The sequence below is a fragment of the Hemicordylus capensis genome, chromosome 1, assembly GCF_027244095.1.
Source record: "Hemicordylus capensis ecotype Gifberg chromosome 1, rHemCap1.1.pri, whole genome shotgun sequence".
NCBI classification, from domain to species: Eukaryota; Metazoa; Chordata; class Lepidosauria; order Squamata; family Cordylidae; genus Hemicordylus; species Hemicordylus capensis.
In genome coordinates, this window is record NC_069657.1 from 446,820,150 (window position 1) to 446,843,402 (window position 23,253).

The following is a 23,253-nucleotide window of genomic DNA, read 5'->3' on the forward strand; positions in this document are numbered from 1 at the left end:
GTGTTGCATCAGAGGTGTGGGAACTCCATTTCCAGTGAAACATCTCACTGGCCAGGCTGGCCACACCTGGGTTTGGCTCCAACCTGTGGTTTCTGCTGATTTGTTACACAATGGGATTGTTTAATCTGAAGAGTGGGGCCATAGGCTAGCCAGTTCTGTTTCAATTCACACCTCCCATTTCAACATAGGAACATAGGAAACTGCCATATACTGAGTCAGACCATTGGTCTATCTAGCTCAGTATTGTCTTCACAGACTGGCAGCGGCTTCTCCAAGGTTGCAGGCAGGAATCTCTCTCAGCCCTATTTGGAGAAGCCAGAGAGGGAACTTGGAACCTTCTGCTCTTCCCAGAGCGGCTTCATCCCCTGAGGGGAATATCTTGCAGTGCTCACACATCAAGTCTCCCATTCATATGCAACCAGGGCAGACCCTGCTTAGCTATGGGGACAAGTCATGCTTGCTACCACAAGACCAGCTCCTCCTCTGCTTTCAATATGAATTCAAAGAGGAGCTGGTTTCCTGATGTCTACATAGGGATGTTCCCTTCTCACAAAGATCGCTTGACAGACAGCAAAAATTAAGGTTACATCATTCCCTCTCTTTGCCTTCGGCAGCTCAGGGCTATCATGTCCTCCCTGGTTGGGTAATTCACTGCTTCTTATGTGAAATCAGCCCATCGGCGCTGTACTTGCAAACTTCTGGAAAGTCCAAAGCAGAGGTTTGGGGTCCTCCCTTCCCTGGATGGCCCAATTACTCATCTTCCACAACTGCTTGGCCTGTGATGAAAACTAATTCAGGAACTCAAAATCAATCTTACCTTAGAGCTAATGAGGCTGTTCTCACATGCACCCTAACCCAGGCAAGGGAAGCCCATCTTGGGTTAGGCTGCACGTGAGAACTGCTGGGAATGGGCCCGATCCTGGTGGGGCACCGCCACCTAGTCCAACTTTGAAACCCGACTCTTAGCCAGGGTTAGGGGCTTGAGCAAGCCCTTAACCTGGGCTCTAGGATTGTGTGTTCACTGTGGCTACATTCAGAGACGGGTGCCCAGAGCACCCATCTCCTGGGGGATGGTGAACTGTGGGATATCCAGAGACTCGGATACATTGTCCTGGCCTCCAGAGCTCTATGCTGCACCATGCAGTGCAAATCATCTGGGAGCACGGTCTGCACTCCCAGCAACAATCAGGCAAATGTCTGGGGAGAAGGTGAGTTTAGCCAGACTGCGCCCACCTGCCAGCCTGCCTGCCTGGTCATGTGAATGGCCCCAGTGTCTTGCATGTTCTGCTTGCAACACCTTATATCAGGACTACTCGACTTTGGCCCTCCTGCAGATGTTGGCCTACAACTCCCATAATCCCTGGCTATTGGCCACCAATATGGCTGGGGATTATGGGAGTTGCAGTCCAAAAACAGCTGGGGGGCCAAAGCTGAGCAGGCCTGCCTTAGATCATAGCTGCCTACCTGTGTTTTGCTCTAGCAACTCGTGTTTTGCAAGAGTTATTGTAATTTGATCCCAGAGGAGCTGTCTTTCACAGGGTTTGCTTTGATCTAGCAAGCTCAGCTCTTACAAAGCTTGCTTTGCTCGAAAATAACCTTGTATAGGAAATGTCAATGAGTGTGACGCTGAAGAGAACAAAAGCAAATTCAGAAGATTTTGGCTTCAAGTGTGTGTAGATCAGACTTAAATCAGCCTCAATCAAAACCTTGAAATGTTCCTGACGTGTGGGAGTTGGCACATTTGCAGCAGAAGCCCTTTGGGCTGATGGAATATCCTTGTGTATGAACAATGCTGGCTGGAAACTTAGAACGTTGGCAGGGCAAAACCAAAATAAACTATGCAGAATAGCCATCTATTAAAAATGTTGTGCAAGATAAGAGAACAATTGCATAATGTTCCGATTCCCAGAATGAACACAGGCTGCAGAATGTAGCTATCTCGGAACAGAATTTGTACTGGCTGAGTAGAGAATTATACTGGCTTACATTCTGTGCAGCAAGCCACTGATGCAAGGGAGAGGGGCACTTCTGTAGCACTCTACACCCCACCTCCACTGCTTCCAAAGGCGGGGAGGCTCTGTGCCTATTAAGGAATGCTTCACCATACTTGCAATAGTACTCCCATTGGGATGTGCAATGATGCACTCCGTAGCAGGCATGGAGCCCCCCACACTGGCTTCAAAGTAGCACAGGTGGGGTGTGGAGTGCCTTGGAAGCAGTGTGCATGCCTCTCCCTCGGATCGGTGACTCGCTGCGCAGAATGTAAGCCACCGTATTTTGTTTCGCTCTATGGTCAACACAGATTTGCCAGTAGTCCATGGAATAATAAACTTATGAAGCTGCCTTCTACTTCTTCAGATCTAGCTCACTACTGTCTGTGCTGACTAGCAAGAGCTCTGCAGGATTTCAGACAGAGGCCTTTCCAGTCCTCAGCCCACCCTGGAGATGGCTGGTACTAAGCTTGGCTCCTTCTCCATACAAAGCATGAGGCTGTTCTCACAAGCAGCCAAGAGCAGACTAAGGCAGCCAAGCCTGCTCGTGAGAAAAGCAACTGAACATAAGAACATAAGAACAGCCCTGCTGGATCAGGCCCAAGGCAGCCCGTCTAGTCCAGCATCCTGTTTCACACAGTGGCCCACCAGATGCCACTGGAAGCCTACAGGGAGGAGTTGAGGGCATGCCCTTTCTCCTGCCATTACTCCCCTGCAACTAGTACTCAGAGGCATCCTGCCTTTGAGGCTGGTGGAGGCCCACAGCCCTCTGACTAGTAGCCCTTGATAGACCTCTCCTCCATGAAGTTATCCAAACCCCTCTTCAAGCCATCCAGGTTGTTGGCTGTCACCACATCTCGTGGCAGAGAACTCCACAAGTTGATAATGCATTGTGTGAAAAAGTACTTCCGTTTGTTGGTCCTAAATTTCCTGGCAATTAATTTCATGAGATGACCCCTGGTTCTAGAGTTATGGGAAAGGGAGAAGAATTTCTCTCTATCCACTTTCTCCACACCATGCATGATTTTATGGACCTCTATCATGTCTCCCAGCAGTCATCTTTTTTCTAAACTAAATAGCCCCGGGTGTTGTAGCCTTGCCTCATAATGAAGGTGCTCTAGGCCCCTGATCATCTTGGTTGCCCTCTTCTGCACCTTCTGCAGTTCTAAAATGTCCTTTTTTAGATGTGGTGACCAGAACTGTATGCAGTACTCCAAGTGTGGCCGCACCATAGTTTTGTATAAGGGCATTATAATATTAGCTGTTTTATTTCCAATCCCCTTCCTAATGATCCCTAGCATGGAGTTGGCCTTTTTCTGCTCATGAGCAAGCAGCTGCCACAGCAGCAGCAAACCCACCTGTGGAGCCAGCAGTTTGAATGGGGTTGAGAGAACAAGCCCAGTTTTTCCAATCATCTGCCAGCCCTGGCTGCTTGCTTAGTTGTTGCCGCTATTTAAGTAACACGCATGAATCACTGTCGATTCTAAGTCACTTAACTGGTTTATTGGTGAGGTGCATTTGAGATAGGAAAGACCTAGCCTGTCTATCAGCTACATCATGAATAGGGAGGGAGGGAGGGAGAAATGTTTCCAGCTTCTCTCTAGGAGGAAAGGAAGAGGATTGACTCACTACAGGAAGTACCTGAGGAGTCAAAGCAGGGGTCATGGGGTTGAGGAAAGCAGGGACAGGTAAAGGAGACCCTGACTAGCTACCTCTACCCCCAATGCCCCTAGTGGTCATTAGGATAGTTGGTGCAGAAGGTCGATGCACTGGAACTCCATCTCCAACACAGAGGATACCCACAATGCACCGCACACAGTGTACTGGAACTCCCAATCGCATTTTGGGAGTTCCAGAGGGGCGGAACAATGTGTCCCAGCCCCCAACCCTCCACGGTGTCGGAAGTAGTGGAGGATCGTCTGGGTGCATGATCCCCTCCATGGATCGTCTGTGGGGAAGGGAAGGGAACGAAACATTCCTCCCCGCCCGCCTGCCAAGCCCTTCTCACAGCATTCTGCCATTGAGCTAGAGGCTCTCCTGGAATAAGGCAAGCAATAAACAGAAATCAAATGCACATATGGTGTCTTGCAAGTTTTGATTCCCATCAAAGCAAACTACATTGCAAAATGTAGGGAGCAAAATGTCCTCAACAGGCCCCCCCCTAAGCAAAAGAAAGGACTTCTTTGCCTCTGACAGTCTTCAGATTTGAGTAGCCAAGAAACAGCGGTTGCACCAGCCCCACACTTGCATTCCCTGATTCACCCAGCAAGGTGGGCAGGGAACAACCCGTGCCTGATCTCTGCACCCTGCATGCTTGCTGGCGAGACACAGGAGAGACAAGACACCTTGGCTGTGCATTTGTCAACCCCTCAAGCAAAGAGTGATGACTCAGAGGGCGTCTTTGACTCGTAATGCCTCCCAGCACTACTGCTAGTGCTCTGCAGTTTTCACACCACTTCTTTCCCAGGGCCTTGCCGTCAGTCAAAACCTAGAACTTGGTGCTTAATTACAGGCAAAGATCAGAAACTTAACAGTAAAAAAAAAAAAAGAGGGCGGGGGGGCAGCTTTATGTTTTTGTTCTCGGGCATAGATACCCAAGCACAAGAATTTTGCTGTCAGCTGTGAAGGACAAATGCAAGGATATCGGGAGCGATGTCTCCCATTAAAATTCAGCAGCAGCAGTGGCCAGGAAGGAATTGGGTCCAAGATGTTCCTGGTGGGACATGTTAGACAAGAGAGATTCCACATCTACGGCCATCTGTCTTCCCCTTCCTCTACTCGTTTTAGTTTTCTTTTATTCTGGGTTATGTAACTTCCATGATTCTGTGAACACAGCTTTCGTAGATCAAGAGCTAGATAGTTGTGAGGAAATAGATTAACTTTATGAGATGAACAAGAACTCGGAAAGAAAAAGGAAGGCAGTAGGAGTAAGTGGGGAAAGTGGGGAAATCAATAGGGAAAGGTGCATTTTAACTCAAGGAAGGAAGGAAGGAAGGTTCTACTTCTCTGATGGCAAAGACAGATTTTCTCTCTCCTTCCCAGCCTTGAAATTCTGTCCCATTTTACCTTTCTCCTGGGAATTATGAGCTATACCACTTCTCAAGCAGGATGTTCCTCCACAATCTATCTCTCCCTGCTCCCATAGATATAAAATCTGTAATGGTATGCTACATTATACTACACATCTCCTCACTTCACCTCAGCCAAGCCCTAGACGCTGAGAGAACACCAAGGGAGGCTCCAGAGGGTTACGGGGGCGGGGGCAGCACCCCTGCCCCAGATAAGCAGTTGGCCCCTCACTTCTGTTTCTGAAATCTAATGTGTAGGACACAGCTTGCCCACCCATGAATGCATTTTGCCCCTTCTGTCCCCCGCCCCATTTTTTCTGGTGCTGCCACTGTACCAAAATAATTTTTCATCCCCCCCCCAAAAAAAGAAGAATATATGGCTCGCCAGCTGCACAAGAAGCCACCTGTCTAAGCAACAGGGTTGCTCACGGCTACCGCAGCATTTGAAACCCCATCGTGTGCCTTGTGAAGGTGAGGAGGCTCAGTGGCTACTAAGGTGCGTGCCCCCATGCTCCTGCTGCTACTACCACGGGCAGTATGAGGAGGTTCTTCGCTGCAGGGGTGGCACAAGTGGTAGTAGTGACAGAGCCTCTCTGAGCTTGTTAGCAACGCGAACGAAATTTGGAGAGGTATGGAGCAAGCATGTGCACCCCGCTCGTGAATTGGTGGGGTGCTGCGCTATATGTAAGTCTCTATATCTAACTCATAGGAGAATATATAACAGGTAATAATTAGGTAATTGAGGAGGAGGAGGAGGAGGAGGATGTAACTGTCACTGCAGCTACTGTACATTTCCTTAACATCAGAACAGCTTAAGAAGGTAGAAGCTGAAGCATAAGAACATAAGTTATAAATAAATAAGAACAGCCCGACTAGATCAGACCTAAGGCCCATCTAGTCCAGCATCCTGTTTCACACAGTGGCCCAATAGATGCTACCGGAAGCCACAAGCAGGTGGTGAGGGCATGCCCTCTCTCCTGCTGTTACTCCCCTGCAACTGGTACTCAGAGGCATCCTGGCTTTGAGGCTGGAGGTGGCCCACAGCCCTCTGACTAGTAGCCCTTGATAGACCTCTCTTCCATGAAGTTATCCAAACCCTTCTTAAAGCCATCCAGGTTGTTGGCTGTCAGCACATCTCGTGGCAGAGAATTACACAAGTTGATTATGTGTTGTGTGAAAAAGTACTTCCATTTGTTGGTCCTAGATTTCCCGGCAATCAATTTCATGGGATGACCCCTGGTTCTAGTGTTATGGGAGAGGGAGAAGAATTTCTCTTTATCCACTTTCTCCACACCATGCATGATTTTATAGACCTCTATCATGTCTACCCGCAGTCGTCTTTTTTGTCGTCATCTTGTAGCCTTGCCTCATAAGAAAGGTGCTCTAGGCCCCTGATCATCTTGGTTGCCCTCTTCTGCACCTTTCCAGTTCTACAATGTCCTTTTTTAGATGTGTTGACCAGAACTGTATGCACAACTCCAGGTGTAGCTGCACCATAATTTTGTATAAAGGCATTATATTATTAGCAGTTTTATTTTCAATCCCCTTCCTAATGATCCCTAGCATGGAATTGGCCTTTTTCACAGCTGCCGCACATTGATTCGACACTTCCAATGAGCCATCCACCACGACCCCAAGATCCCTCTCCTGGTCAGTCACTGACAGCTCAGATCCCATCAATGTATACTTGAAGTTGGGGTGTTTATCCCAATGTGCATCACTTTACACTTGCCAACACTGAACTGCATTTGCCATTTTGTCGCCCACTCACCCAATTTCGAGAGATCCTTTTGGAGCTCCTCACAATCCATTTGGGATTTCACTTCCCAAAAGAGTTTGGTATCATCTGCAAATTTGGACACCTCGCTGCATACCCCTACTTCTAGATCATTCATGAATAAATTTAAAAGCACCGTTCCCAGTACAGATCTCTGGGGGTCTCCACTTCTTACTTCCCTCCATTGTGAAAACTCTCCATTTATACCTACCCTCTGTTTCCTGTCCTTCAACCAGTTAGCAATCCACACATGTACTCGTCCCCTTATCCCATGACTGCTACGTTTCCTTAGGAGTCTTTGATGAGGAACTTTGTCGAAAGCTTTTTGGAAGTCCAGGTATACTATGTCAACAGGATCACCTTGATCCACACGTTTGTTTACACTCTCAAAGAACTCCAAAAGTTTTGTGAGGCAAGTTTTACCTTTGCAAAAGCCATGCTGATCCAGGAGAGCCTGTTCTTCTATGTGCTTTACTATTTTATCCTTGAAGGTGCTTTCCATCAATTTGCCTGGAACAGACGTTACGCACCTGGCCCATTACATTTTTGTTACGTTAATCAATGGCTGAGCCATTTTTGGAAAGGCAGTATATGAATCAAATAAATCAATCAACAATACATTTATATGTTAAATGAATAAATAAATTTATACGATTCTTTTTTATTAACTGCATCTTTCCAGGATTCAGTGGTGTTCTGTTTGCAGCTATATATATGGGGGTGGGGGCAGAGTTGAGAGAACATGCACTGTTTATGTATACAGTGCTGTACAAAGAATGAGAGTCAGGATGGTAAATATTTTCGTTGGAGCTAAATATGCATTGGGGAATCTTGTCTTCTTGCCTCCCATTACTCATACATAATTCTCTCCCCCATTTCCAGGAGTGGCAGTTCAGAGTCCTTCTTCTATGGGTGCAAACTTAGGGCTGCCTCAGGCAGAAGGGGTGGAAGGTGGGTCCTCGGGGTCTTACAGAACCTTCTGTCCTGCCCCACTCAACATACTTTTGCATCATTTTCTCAGGGGCCATCTGTGCCTCTACTTTCGTTCAAAGATTATTGGACACAATTAGATAGACGTCCATCTCTAGTTACCACCGGTACGTCTGGTGGCGACTCAGAACTGGGCCTTTTCTGTAGCTGCTCCTGGTCTATGGAATGCACTCCCGGCAGATATCCGCAGTTTAGGCTCGCTGTCAGCCTTTAAGAGAGCCCTAAAAACTTATTTGTTTGGCTTGGCCTTCCAAGGCTTGTAAAGTATTGTTGTTTTTAAGTATTTTAATTGGTTTTAAGTGGTTTTAATTGTTTTTTAAATTGTTTTTATATGGTTTTTTGCATTGTGTTTTGAATTATTTGTTTTTATGTCTTTTAAAAATTGTTGTACACCGCCCAGAGCCTCTGGACGGAGTGGTTTATAAATGTAATAAATACTAATTTTTATTATTATTATTATTATTATTATTATTATTATTATTATTATTATTATTTCTTGTTTACACAGTCAGACAGGTGTTGTTGTTGTTGTTGTTGTTGTTGTTGTTGTTGTTGTTGTTAGGAGTAAAGTATAGAAGCAATGAATTGGTAAATCTGCGCTCAGGAAGTGGGGGCTTCTATATCCTGCCTGTTCTCTTTGCCACTCCCCATGACTAATCTATACAAAATCAGGGCAGAAATGTGAATGGCAGTAATTCACACATGTGGCAGAATTCAGCGTTTCGTGGCATATCGTTTGCCTTATTTTGATGCAGAATTTTGAATAACCAGGGGATTGGCTTTTAATTCCCGGTCAGTGCAGCTCTGATTAAATGATTCCTGAGATGGAAGGGAAAGCTGCAGCACACCACAACCCTCTTTCTTCTGCTATCACACGGCGGGCGTGCCAACTCTGTTGCTCCAAAAAACAGTGAAGTCACACTTAATAAAACCTTCTCCCATGCTGTTTCAAAACTGCACATTAGCACTTTGCTGCAATTCTTCAAGAGTTGGTTTGGGTGGTGTTTTTGTTTTGTTTTGTGAGGGGGGAGGTTGGTTTTTTTTTTTAAAAAAAATTCTCAGTGCTACCTGAACAACAAGGATGTGAAAACGCAAACTTGCTGAGTATCCCAGAAGCCTTGGGGCTTTTTCTACCACCTACACAGATAATTACTCCTAGATTGGGTGTTTGGGATCCAAGCCTTCCTGTGGCTAGCAGAGACTTGAAGAAGACCAACTGGCAGCAGCTTCGACATCAAACAGAATCAACAAGGTGTGGCCTCACTAGTCTTGAGCTCCATATCAGGAGCTGTGGGAGAAATAAATGGAGTTTTATGGATCAACTCCTCGCCAGAGATAGCAATCTTGACTTGGCACGTCTCCTCCAGGTGGATTCCAAGCTGATTGCACAAAATAGCATCGTTCATTCCCTGCCTACTGCTATAGAGGTTAATCTACACAACCAACAGCAATTTAGCTCCTTCCCGCCCCCCTCCACCAGAAGAGTCTCTATGAACGACATTCCCACCTGACTGCATTTGCAGAAGTGGGGAGGGCAGCAGACAGGTTCGGACATCATGCCAAACCGTGACTCAATCACCGTTTTGCTATTGTGAGCATCAGGCTCACACACTCCCTCTGCCCTTCTCATGCAAGGAGAGGAAATGTGCAACTTCTGGTCCTGGTTCAGAACAAGCTGGGATCCGTCACTGAGATCAAACCCAGCAAATCACAGCTTGTCCTTCTGACTACAGGTTGTGAGCAGGCCAGGATTTCAAACCGGGATTTAAAATTTATTTAAGATGGTCGACATGCTCATAATCTGGTGCTTACACAATGCACAAAACTGTAATAGTGCAAGAAGATCTTATACAGTAAATCGTAGTAGTGGTGGTAGTAGTAGTAGCAGCAGCAGCCGACACCTTAGGCCTTCTGCCATAGCTGTAGGTCCAGTATTCCCTGTAACAGGGATCCCCATAGTTTATTGATTACAACTCCCAGCATCCCCAGCTGGAATGGCCTTTGCGTGGGGATTATGGGAGTTGTAGTCAAAAACTATACCTACAAAGATGTTTCAATACCTACAAAGATTAGAATCATTCAGACAATTGTTTTCCCCATGACACTCTAGGGATGTGAAAGCTGGACTTTGAAGAAGCAAGACAGAAAAAGCATTGACACTTTTGAACTTTGGTGCTGGAGAAGACTTTTGAGGATACCATGGACAGCCAGGAAAACAAACAAATGGATCATAGAACAAATCAATCCAGAATTTTCACTCAAGGCACAAATGACCAGGCTCAAACTATCATACTTTGGACACATTATGCGAAAATCCAGCTCCCTTGAGAAATCCATAACTGGGGAAAGTTGAAGGAAAGAGAAGAAGAGGACAACCAGCACCAAGGTGGATGGACTCGATGACGACAGCAATGAACGCACCACTGAAAGACCTTAAAGGCCAAGCTATGTGGTAGCTAAGAGTCGACACCAACTTGATGGCACTTAATCAATCAGTCAACAACATCTGGGAATCCCTGTTACAAGGAACACTGCTTAGGTTCTGCTTTAGACTCTCCTTTCCAGAAATGTAGGCCCTCCATTCTGGCCCTTCTCTCCTTTGTGTCTTAAAACTTTGGTCTGGTCCAGATCAGAAGGCGCCCATCATCACACACACGCCGCTTTCCAACAACAGCTCAACAAGCCTCCTGAGTTTGCTGTCTGCCTCCAGAACTCCAGAAATGAAGGGGGTGCCCGGCCATACATAACCTGTGGGCTCCCTTTGGCTTGGTAGCTCACATACTGTGCAGGCTCTGTCCAGACATTACCAGACTTGCAGCCGATTTCCTCCTTTATGCCAGACTTCCTCTCCTGCTCCTCCTACCGTGCATTAAAATGCAGAAGGCCGCAATGCTTTTTCAGATCTTTTCTCTCCAGTCTTGCTATCACTTTACAGCTCTCATAAATCAAGTGAGCCTTTCCCCCTAACATTTTACCCAAAACAAAAAACAAAAAACAAAACCCCTGTAGAAAAAAGTTAGGATATTACTGGCCAAACAGCTCTGCATACCGGATAACAAATGCGCGCCTCTAATGTTGCCTCGTTTTGTCAACGTTGCTTGACTTCTTAATGAGATCTTTAAGCTCCCAGGCTAACGAAATGTATTAACTGTCATCGTCGGTATTTATTTTTGCAATGAGAAACAATGATATTCTATTAGAGCCAGGACTGAGTAGCAGAGAGGTCAGAGTCAGTCTCTTAATTGAAAAAACACACCAGCTGAGTGGACATCCAATCCCTCCACTCCGATGAATTCCACTGTGGGCCTTTTCCATACATCACTGCCGAGGGCAGAGCTCACCATTGCCTGTGCTTGAGTTAGACAGTAGGAGAAAGTGTAAGCACGACAAAGGGGATTATTCCATTTTCAAAGTCAGAGCTGCTGTCTTTGATTGGGAGACTGAGCTCTAGATCAATCAACTGAAGATTGTGTCGATTAAGCAGGAACTCATTTCAGATACTCCAACAGCCCCAATTGACCAGGGTCGGACCCTATTTGTAGGTACTTGTCCCTGGTAAATGTTGGTCCTTCTTCTTTTGGAATGCCTCGTTAAAGTTTTCTTAGTGAGCTGCTGCATTAACAGAAGCAGAGAGCCAGCGTGGTGTAGTGGTTAGAGTGCTGGACTAGGACCGGGGACGGGGAGACCTGAGTTCAAATCCCCATTCAGCCATAATACTAGCTGGGTGACTCTGGCCCAGTCACTTCTCTCTCAGCCTAACCCACTTCACAGGGTTGTCATGAGGAGAAACTTATGTAGTTCACTGCTCTGGGCTCCTTGGAGGAAGAGCGGGATATAAATGTAATAATAATAACAAGCCAACCCCCGCACAGAGCATCTGTGCGTTTTGGGGGGCCGGCAACCTCCCCCCTCCCAGTCTCTGGCCCGGCCACTGCTGCCTCCTCGCCTTGCCTCTGTGCTGGGCCGGATCCACTGCCTCTCTCCCCCTGCCCCAGTCTCTGGCCCGGCCGAGTGCCGCCGCGGCCAGGCCCGCCGCGGCCTAGCATCCGGGCCCGCCGCCGCCGCCTCCTCGCCTCAGCGGCTGGACCAGACCCGCCGCCTGGCCCACTACTTCCGCCATGCCGGGCCCGCGGCTGCCCGGCCAGCCAATTCTCCCGCCGCTGCCGCGGCCTGGCCCACTACTGCTGCCGCGGGTCACAGCCTGGTCCACTATTGCCCATGGGTCGCAGCCTGGCCCACTACTGCTGCCGCGCATGGCCGCCACCTTGCCTCAGCAGCCACCCGGCCAGACAATTCTCCTGGGTACGCCTTAGCCAATCAGGCGCCTCCGCCGGCCAGCCAATCAGCTGGGCTGCCGGGACGCATTTTCCCTGGGCACACCCAGGAGAATTATATATAGAGATAATAATAATGTCCAGATCACAAGAAGTAATTTTTCCATTCTATTCTGGTCACTTGGAAAACTGTGAAGTTGTTCACATGACCAAGAAAGCAAGGTGGGTGGTGGGTGGGGGGAACGGCTGACTAAACTGTCCTTCCTCCCAGACCAGTACTGTTTTGTCGCTGGGAGCTCCAGATGACCCATGCTGCGTGTTTCAGCACAGAGCTCCTGAGGCCAGGATGACATGTCCCAGCTGCCGGAGATCCCACAATGCACCGCACAAGACGCACAATGCACTGAGGGATTCTCCCAGGAGATGGGTGTTCTAGGCACCCATCTCTGTGTCCACTGGGGCTAAACATAGCCCAGTGACCACATGATCATTGAGCCCAGGTTAAGGGCTCACTTGAGCCCTTAACCCTGGCTAAGAGCTGGGCTTCAAAGTGGGGCTAGGTGGCCCTAACCCTCACCAAGATCAGGCCCAATCCCAGCGGTTCTCACGAACAGCCTAACCCAGGCTTCCCTCGTCATGGGTTAGGGTGTGCGTGAGAATAGCCTCTGCATCTATTCCTGAGCCCCACTATTTTAAGAAGGACATTAGTAAACTGGAATTGATTCAGAGGAGGGCTACGAAGATGGTGAAGGGAAAAAACTTCAGGGGAGAATGATTGAAGGAGCTGGGTATGTTTAGCCTGGAGAAGAGAAGGGAAGCTACAATAGCCGTCTTCAAACTTCTGAAAGGCTTAGAACAGGCCTGCTCAACTTCAGCCCTCCTGCAGATGTTGGCTCACAACTCCCATAATGGCTGGCTAATGGCCACTGTCGCTGGGGATTATGGGAGTCGTAGTTCAAAAACAGCTGAGGGGCCAAAGCTGAGCAGGCCTGGCATAAAAGAAGAAAAGGCTGAATTGTTCTCTGCTGCTCCAGAGGACAGGACCAGTGGGTTGAAATGACAAGGAAACAGATTTAGGCTAGACATCAGAAAGATTTTCCTAACCGTAAGAGTGATTTGACGGGGGAACAGCCTGCCTCATGTAGAACTGGGCTCTCCTTTGCTGGAGGCTTTCAAAAGAGGGGCTGGACAGCCATCTCTCGGGGAGACTATTGGAGCTTCCCACACTGAGCAGGGGGGGTTGGAAGAGAAGACCTCTAAGGTCCCTGCCAACTCTACAGTTCTATTATCCTCTGACAGGTGCAGGGAAGAGCAACTGATCAATGCTGAAGCTGCTTGAGGGGTTCTGAGGCAGTCCTTAGCCTTCAAGGGAGAAGTGTAAGTCAGGGGACAAGGTCCCTCGTCCCACTCCCAGAAAGGCCCCATCTTCACAAGAGAGAGGAGCTCTAGGAATAAAGGGCAGCAATGGTGAGAGATTCGGGATTTAATTTTGGAATGAGGGATGAAGAGAAAGCATCAGATACAAGACAGAAAGGAGAGGAGACCTCAAAGTACAAAGAGGTTACTTGGCCAACGTTTTTCAAGTAGACTGGAAGTATGAGGGGAACTGGAGATCATGGGGCGCACGTGCTCCCATTCAACATGATTTCTGCACCTGGCCAAGTCTGGTTCCCCAACCCAGTTACCCACTTCCCCCTTAGATTTTCACCAGTTTTCTGCACCCACTTGAAACCAGGATTTGAAGTTGGCTTGACAAAGCCTAAGGCAGAAGTGGGTAACCAGGATTTGGAATCAGACTTGGGGGCGGCGGGTGGGGGGAGAGAGAGAGAGAGAGAGAGAGAGATCCTAATTTTGGAATGATTGCAAACACCTCTTTCCCCCCACTTTAAACAAACTGGAAACAGATAGCAGCAGAGCCCCACTACCAAAGATGACGCCCCTATCATTGAGAGAAACAATGCCCTGCATTATTATGTAGAACATTTATGGATCTGTTGGGAGAGGAGGAGGAAATGGGCAACAGGGCAGAGTGGACGGTTGGCTCGCCTTCAGAAAACGCCGAGTTGTATGCAGCAGCTGTGGAGTGAGTAGTACAACACTCCACTTACTGAATGACAACGGCTTTATTGGCAAGCCAATTCAATTAAAGCCAGTGTGACCCAACACAGTAGCAGGCGGCGGACTCTGCATAAAGAATATGGAATCGTGCCTACATTTCCTGAGTGCCCTCAGCCCTAGCTGTCCCACTGCATGAGAGAGAAAGGGATGAATGAATTAGACTCGGATGATAGTAATTAATGGCTGGCTGTCAGAGAGTCATCCTGGAGGCCTGGCGATTGAAGGGAAAAAATATGTCGGGGAAATGAAGCCAGAGACTGGCCAGGCCTAAAACCTGGCTCTGGCAATGCTTCAGAGTGTGCAGATCGCCTTGCTGCTTTTTGCATTGATCAAGTCTCGGTGCTCTATCAATACATGAAATAATAGATCCATTTTTCATTTGTACAGAAGGGATCCCGTAGGCTGTGGGTATGAGAAGCCTACTTTGAGTTTTGACATAAGGCTACAAGGAACCACATACAAAACCAAGCACAGCACCTTTCACAAAATATTCCACATGGAGCATACATATAGGAAATCATTTTTGCCTTTGGTAACGAAGCTGGAGACTTTGGATTTCAAAACATCAGAACTTGGCCTTGCAGAAGCATAGTTTCGAGGAGCAAGGAGAAAGGGGTGAGGCAGGAGATTGTCTTACATAGGTACGTAGGATGCTGCCTTATGCCGAGTCAGGCCATTGGTCTGTCTAGCTCAGTATTATCTACTCTGACTGGCAGCAGCTCTCCAAGGTTTCAGGCATGATGTTTCCCAGTTCTACCTGGAAATACCAAGGTACCTGGAAATACCATGGAAATACCTGGAAATACCATGGGGTATTTCCGGGTATTTCTGCATGCAAAGCAGATGCTCTGTCACTTAGCTATGGTCCCATCTGTCCTCACAAAGAGGAAGGAACACTCAAGTACAAAGTTGAACAATTCTGCTTTGCAGGTCATCTTCTCACAGAGCCATGAGAAGTCTAGCTCATGGAAGGGCCCACAATATATATATCCCACAAAGATCCCAACAACCCTGAGGGAAGCCATGACAGTGAAATGCAGGTGTTACCTTAGTTTTGTAGCATTTCACTTCCATGCAGTTGCTTAAATTTTAAAATTCCCATTTTGCTTTTGGTAGGACCACAAGTGACTTCCACGACTTTGAACAAAAGAATGTTCAAAGGCTGGATGACTCTGTCTGGTCATCTTACACTGACAATCAGCAGCCAGAGGTTAATATCTCCATCATGCTCTGCTGCTGTTTCCCAGATAAACTGGGAGCCTCGCTACAGCTAATTGGTAGGAAACATGCAAAGGAGAGAGGGATGGGCCATTGGTTCACACAGCTGACATCACAGGAACATATACCTTATACCAAGTCAGACCCTTGCTCAGTATTGTCTAAATGACTGTCAGTGGCTCTCGAAAATTTCAGGCAGAGGTCGTTGACAGCCCTTCTGCCAGCAAAGCAGATACACTACCACTGAGCTACAACCCCATCGCCATTAACACATGGCACGCAGAGATACACACAGTGGTGCTCTTTGGACTGGACTTTCAGGCAGAGGTCCAGTCCCCCGCAGGCCTGGGAGGGGGCTCCAAATGCTGAGCATGCAAAATGTGGTGTATCTCTGCAATACACCACATACAATTCTTTTAATATCGAAAATTAAAAGAGTTTCCAGCTTTCCCTGAGCATGTTCTGGTGTAAAAAATAGTGCATTGCAGCTTATCTGGTGGTGGCAGATAATAGTGCATTGCAGCTTATCTGGCGGCGGCAGCAGCGACGGTAGTGGCAGGTGGGCACCAAAAGGCCTTCAGGTCCAGGCTTCGAAATGATTTATTTATTTATTAAATTTATACCCCGCCCAAACTTACGTCTCTGGTGCACCTCTGGATACACATAATGAACACACAACAGGCGGAGATGGGAGGCTAAAATCATCCCATTTACCAAGAATGGAACAGAAGCCCTATTCAGACGTTATGTTGTACGCGCATTCAGGTGTCTGTACAAATGTACATGCTTTTCTGTGAAAGACTGTATGTGCATACATTTAAAAGACCCTCTGAAATGCACAGATAGGTACAGATAGAAAGTGCACTGTTTTATGTACATGTGAATAACTGTATGTGCATGCACTGTACATGTGCATGCACGGAGCATAACATGTGACTAGAGCTAGGGCCATTCACACACTATGCTATATGCACATACAGGTGTCTGTATGCACACACACATTTTTGTGTTAAACACTGTATACGCATTTAATTATAAGTCAACACAGGGACCAGACCCCTCAAAAAAAGGACAGACCGGCCAAATTTAGACGTAACGGAAAACTGGAGTTAAACGGGGCAGAGGTTGGAACTCCATTATGTCCAGATTTGTGCAACCATGGTTTTGAGCCGAAAGCAACCTCCAGTTTGCCTCGGCAAACTCCGATTTGAAACTTCAGTTTGCAGTAAGGTTTACCACCAGGACCTGCGGTTTGGCCATCGAAGCATTACGTCTGAACCCAGACAGCATCATAACTGCAGTCTCGTGCTGGTTTTGAAACCACAATCATAGAGACTGCTCCATGCCTGTGGCCCTTCTCACTGGCCACCACTCTGAGCACCAGCCCCGCACCTCCTGTCACCAATCCAGCTATGCAGTTGCCCAGCATGAGGGACGCCGCCCCTTCTCCCTTTTCCTGACAAAACCCCTTCTCCCATGCACAGTTCTTGCATGAGAGTGTCAGGCCATGGGGTCTCTATATTAAGCCAGGTTGCTCTGTGCAGGAAAGCCGCAGGGCACAATTCCCTGGCAACTGCTCTCCCTGTCTAGGTGACTGTTGCTGTCAAAGTATGCCCCTGCCAGCTCATCCACCCATGTTGACATGTGCGCCCTTGGTGGGGGCCTGATATGGCAACCCCATTCTCCTGGAGCTGCTGGAAGTCGGAGCTCCCCTCTCCCACAATTCCCAGTGGTGAGAGATATGCATATGGCACAACTCCGGCCCAAACGAGGAATTTTGTATTGTAGTAAAAATCAGTCCCCACACCCGATGTCCCTCCAACATCCGCACATGTGGCTAGATTCCGACACATGGAGTGTCACAATCTCCTTTGGGTGTGTGCAAAGCTTCCCAGGGGAGACGAGGGTTGCAGTGCAAAAGTTCCATCTTTTACCATGGAGAGTAAGGTGGGGGGGGGCCTTTGTTGGGTTAGCTCAACTCATGAGCATGCAGTCCGGTGGGAGACTGAGGCTGTTTACCCCAATGGTTCTCCCCAGTAGACTGGCCCTCTTGTGAGAATACAAGCTCACCCTCGGAGTGGGTGTAAGCTAGTGGCCAGAGGCTCATGGAGCAGAAGTGTGGTTTGGTCTGCATGGGCTGCTTTGCTGGGGTGAGCTCACGCAGGCGCATCCTAGGTCATGGCGACCTAGGTCACCCCCATGGATCATGGTGGTCACCCTAGGATCCTTTGCCCTCCCTCATATACATATCCCTTCCTAGGAAGTCAACATGTTCCCTTCCCTTTCCCAAGTAGGAGGGAAATCATGCCTCCCAAAGACCTACCTACCCCAAAAATTGTGCTTGTGTGGGACTATTTTAGTGCAGGGCTCTTTCCATCGCTGGCATGGCATGGCATGGCATGGCATTTCAAGCATTTTAAATTACCTTTCCATGTTGAGGATGAGCGGACTGTTCCAAAAATGCATGATCGTACGCAGCACATCCCCTTCAAGATCGTGGCCAATCACAGCTGCTCCACTGCCGTGCTGATGCTTTGCCCACGGTCTGGCCATGGAGCTTGCTGGGATCTGACTTGGTGCATGAGGCTCAGGAGGGGCTTCCCCTCCTGAATCCGGAGGTTCCCAGTCCACAGTTGGTTGAACGTCTGCAATGCGATTCATGGTTTCAAACTGAAATTGTGGGTTCCTCAACCTTTGGTTTCCCGTTACGTGTGAATGCAGACACTGTGTGCACTACCTACAGATCCTATGAAAAAGAATGCAGCCTGTGATTTGGCCTGGGAAACCACAATAACCTGAATTTCCTGTATTCTGAGGCATTTTATTTCAGGGCATAGCATCTGTGTTCAAGCCCTTTCCGCCACAATTAGAGAATATGCCTGTCTTCACTCTTCCATGTCTGTTTATCTTCGTCTTTTGAGAGTATGAAGCAGGACTTTACTGCTTTGGCACCCACCATGTGGAACTCACAACCCCCAAGAGATTAGATGTCACAACTGTCTCCTTTTCAAGACATCCTGTCTCTGTTCAGTAAACATGAAGAGAAGGAAATGGGACCCCACCCACTGGCCACATCCTCAGCAGCCACATTATTAGCTTTCAAGAAAAGGGGTAATGCCCATGTACACCACAGGAGTAGGAACTCCAGAGTTCACACTCCCCATGGTGTTCACAGGTACCAACCTTTTCCCATAGATGCTGAATAAGTGGCCGCCAAGAGGGGCATGGCCTACAGGTATGTTAGCATCGGGGGTGTTAGCCATGGGCGGCGTCCCCCTCTATACATTTAATGAAGGGAAGATTTTGAGAAGAAAGGTTTCATTTCCCCATCATTATGTTTCAGGGCTTTTAAGTGAGATTTTTATGGGAAAGTTGAGTTTCCTCAAGGGCTTTTTGCTGCTAGTGGGTTGTGGGGTTTTTTTTAATGCTGACTGAGCCATGTTTTTAATGGAAAGCTTGTCTTTTATGGTTTTGCTTCTGAGGATGATTCCCTGTGGCTGATGAGCTGATCCCCCGCCCTTGTAAGATGGAAATTATAATGGCCCGCCTTGCAGGTCTGTTGTGAAAAGGGACATGATTAAAAGACATAAAGCATCCGATTCAGCAGAGCGCTGTGGCGATACCTCAGTGATCACCATCATCACCTCGCCCTATTTGTCTTCCGCCACCCACATTGGAAAGAAAAGGCAGCGTGTTCCCAGAGTCCTTCTGCAGACGAGGCGGCCCTTTGAATGCCAGGGGCACGGAGACCGACTGCTTGCCTGGCTGAACTCGAGGCAGGTCACCCTTCACTGCTCATTCCAATGTCCTGCCGTTCCCCCTGAGGCCAGCTGTCCCCTTTACCAGCAGACGCTGCTGATGCCTCCAAAGACTGCATTTGTCCAGCAAAATGCTTCAGCCAAGCCACTGATTCGGTTACATGAGACATCTGCAGCTTTGATCGCTGGGAGGTCACGGAACTCTGGTGTCCCCGAGAGAAGGCAAGGGTCAACTCGCCCCTTTTAGAATTCTCTGCTGTCTCTTGAATGCAACGGAACCTAATACTGAGTGGATCAGACGGGCCTTCATTCTACATGGCATTAATTTAAAAAAACTTGTTTTCAAGATGACTTCCGACACACGTTTCCCAATGGCACCTCATTCTAAATCTCAATAGCTCATTGATCCAAAACATATTCACTGAGAAGTTAAGTCCTACTTATTTCAGAAGAAACTGACTTCCAGATAAGTGGCTGGCGTACTGCACAACGTTCCGTGTGCTTTGAAATATAATGTGCCTGCAGTTGCACATTATTTCCAGTGGCCATGCTCTCAGAAAGCTGCGCTTGCACAATTTTTGCACGTGCACAAGAGCACTCTTTCTCAAGTGTGTGGAAATTACGTTGCACAGTCTGTCAGCCACTATACTGAAAACTGCAGCCTAAAATGAGGTTTTAAAGTTTTTAAGTTTATTGATGGTAATTTTAAAATGTTTGTACATGGTTTTAGGTTTTAGTCGTTTGTGTAAATCAGGGCTGCACAACTTCGGCCCTCCTGCAGATGTTGGCCTATAGCTCCCATGATCCCTGGCTATTGGCCACTGTGGCTTGGGATTATGGGAGTTGTAGTCCAAAAACAGCCAGGGGACCAAAGCAGAGCAGGCCTGGTTTAAACTGTAAACCGCCCTGAGATCTTTTAAAAAGCAGTATAAAAATATGATCGATCGATCAATCAATAAAATTAATCTGTAGAGCACTTCCAGTTTACTTAGTGAGTTTAGGAGTTGTTTTAATATCTTCGTATATTATTCCTGTTTTACAGGTGAGCAGTTGAGACATGGCTTAATCTGAGGGCAGGAGCCTGTGTTCAATCCACACATTCGGTATCAGTTACAAGCGACTCTGTGGATTAATGGAACAGAAGTCTGCACCAGAGGAATCAGCCTAGTGGCTGGCCTGTGTAGACTGCCTCCATGGAAGAGTCGTATAGGCCAGGGGTTCTCAGCCTTGGGTTCCCAGATGTTGCTGCACTACAACTCCCATCATCCTCAGCCACAATGGCTGAAGGCTGTGGATAATGGGAGTTGTAGTACGATGAAATCTGGGAACCCAAGTCAGGAACTCCTGATATAGACAGATCAGCAGTGGAGCTGAGTAAGTTGAACTTTTCAGGAGCACTGATGCTTCTCCTGTTGCACTGGTGCTCCATTGGTCAGGATGTCAGCCCAATCAGAGGTGCAATTTGGGGGTAACTGTAAGGGAAGGGGGCAGCTATGGGATGTTCTGCCTGCAGGTCAGGGGTCAGATGCTGCCTCAGAGTCATGGCATGTATACTAAGTGCAGCTTTCCATGTGTACAATCTAGTTGGAGAAAGCCAGAATAACAACAGGTGATCTTAAAATGCCTCCATCCCCAAGGTCTGTAGGTAGCGTGGGAGTCAACTGCAATAGCAGTAAGCCCAATGTGTCAAGCACAGTTTATAAAAATATAGCCAGGACTTTCTTTCATTCAGTTATCTCATAAAATGAAATATGTGCCCCATCCTTGCAAAGGATGAGGGTTTTCTGGAAAATTTTGAATTGGAAAATTTCCCCATGCAAATTTCCCCCACATTTTGCATAAAATTTGCATTGATGTTATTTGACCTATTTATACCAGGGCAGTGGGGGGACGTCCACCATATTAATTTCCCACACTGTTATCTCAAAAGTCTTCAAGTAGCCAAGTAGCTGAACTGAAATATTTGATTGAGGGACGCGGAATCAATAATGACACTCCATGTGCTTCATTTGTTATACTGAAACAAATCCCAAGCTTCATGTAGAAATATTTTTTTTATTTAAATACTCAATAAATCAATTAATGTGCACCCTCTCACACATTTCCTAGGTATAGTCATTTTTAAAAATAATAATAATTACAGCTTTGAAATAGCTCAACTTGTCTAATATTGCACCAACATCCATTCATTGTTAATAATGCATGTTATGAAACAATGTTGGACATCCAGACTCACACTGTGCATGCGCAGCAGTGTGAGTTCCAGACTCACACTGCTGATACCACAGCAGTGTGATACCACAGTGGAGGAATGATGCTACACTGATACCACAGTGGAGGAAGGGGCGATTTTTGCCAATCTTCCCTTCCCTCTGAGGCCCACTGTGCATCACCAAAATATGTCCGTGAGGGTTGTGCAGCTCTCGGGGACATATTTTGCTGACACCGAAAGATTGGCAAAACATCATCCCTTCACCCACGCAAGAAACAGTGCAGCAGTAAGCTGGAACTCACACTGCTGTGCATGCACAATAATAGTCTGGATATTAGCTCAGCAAACAGAATTGAAGAAATGTAAAAATGCCTGTGGTAAAATTGAGTATGGGAGAATTTTCAACCTTACATCTCTGGCTACAAAGACCCACTGCTGGCTGGCACCAACTTTAAAATACCTAGTGAATTCATAGCCAAGACAAAATTTGAACGAAAGTTTGACTGGTTTATCAGGATGTGGGGAAACCATCTGAGAAAATTTACTGCCTGACATCCAGACTAAAGCCCGATTCAGACATTATGCTGTGCGATTGTACAGATGTCTGTACACTCATACATGTGTTTGTGTGAATGACTGTACCTGTGTTCATTTTTAAAGTGAACCTGGATACAGGCCCTTCAAAGGCATTGGACAGACAGGAAGTGTTCTTCTGTACCTGTGTTCAGCATAACATGTGCATGACTGTACCTGTGTACACTGTACACTCATTGTACGAGTGTTGAAAATAACGTGTGAAGGGGACGTAGGTTTTACTGTAACTCAGGAGTTACTCTAAAGAATTACTTTATTTCAGTAGGGCTACTCAGTAGTCTAGTTGACAGCCACTGATATTTCTTCTTGAGAGGAACTAGAATTTCACATTTCACAGATCAACAATCTTGTACATAACAGGTATACACATACAGCAGAGCATGTGAATAGCCCAGAATGATCCAGTCAAACTGGTAGTAGCTATGGTTATATTTCCCATATAAGACCCTGGTCATATCCCTTGACCCAAGTCATATCCCCCATTTAAAGGCTGTTTCAATGAGGAAAGAAGGATTAAAGCGCCCTAATAACTTTTGAATGTACTTCACATTTTAGCACAGTAGCTGTTAAAAAGAGTTGCAATGTTTTCTCAGCTGTGTATTTTTAATGTCAGGGTGAAGAAAGAGTTGGAACTTGCCAGAGAAAGGGATAGAATAGAAGAAGGAAGCCACCACCCCCCTCAAACTCACACAGACACACAAAAATCTTTCAGATAAACAGAAAATTTTACCTGAGGCTGGAGCTTGATTTAGTAGAGTCCAGAAGAACAGGTCAGACACCGCAGTGTCCTTTTTCTTCGCAGGATTACAGGTACGAAAGTGTTGAACGCCTGCCAGAATGGTTTGGCCTGGAGGTCTATCCCACTGCTAATATATAATTGTGATGGGAAACCGTGAAGCTTCAGAGGTTGGGTAGAGTTGTCTTTGCAGGCTTCTGTTTGCTTTAGATTTGTGATATAAGGCCTTGCATGTCTTAATCTGCAAAGACGAAAGCGGTGGATAAGAAGGGGGGGAGAAATATCAAGGCAGGGCCAACTGCAGCCCTGAAGCCCTGATTTTCTGCCTGGTCTTTCCAGACAGCAGTTTCAGGTGGTAGGGTCTTGAACCAACAGTGGGCTGTTCCACTTCTGACCCATACCATTTTTGAAGTCTACCCTATGCTTTTTTAAAAAAACCAACTCCCTGCAAAAGGAAAATCCACACATAAGGTTCTCTAGACTAACCCTCTCCCTGCTCTGCTAAATTTCTGCATGC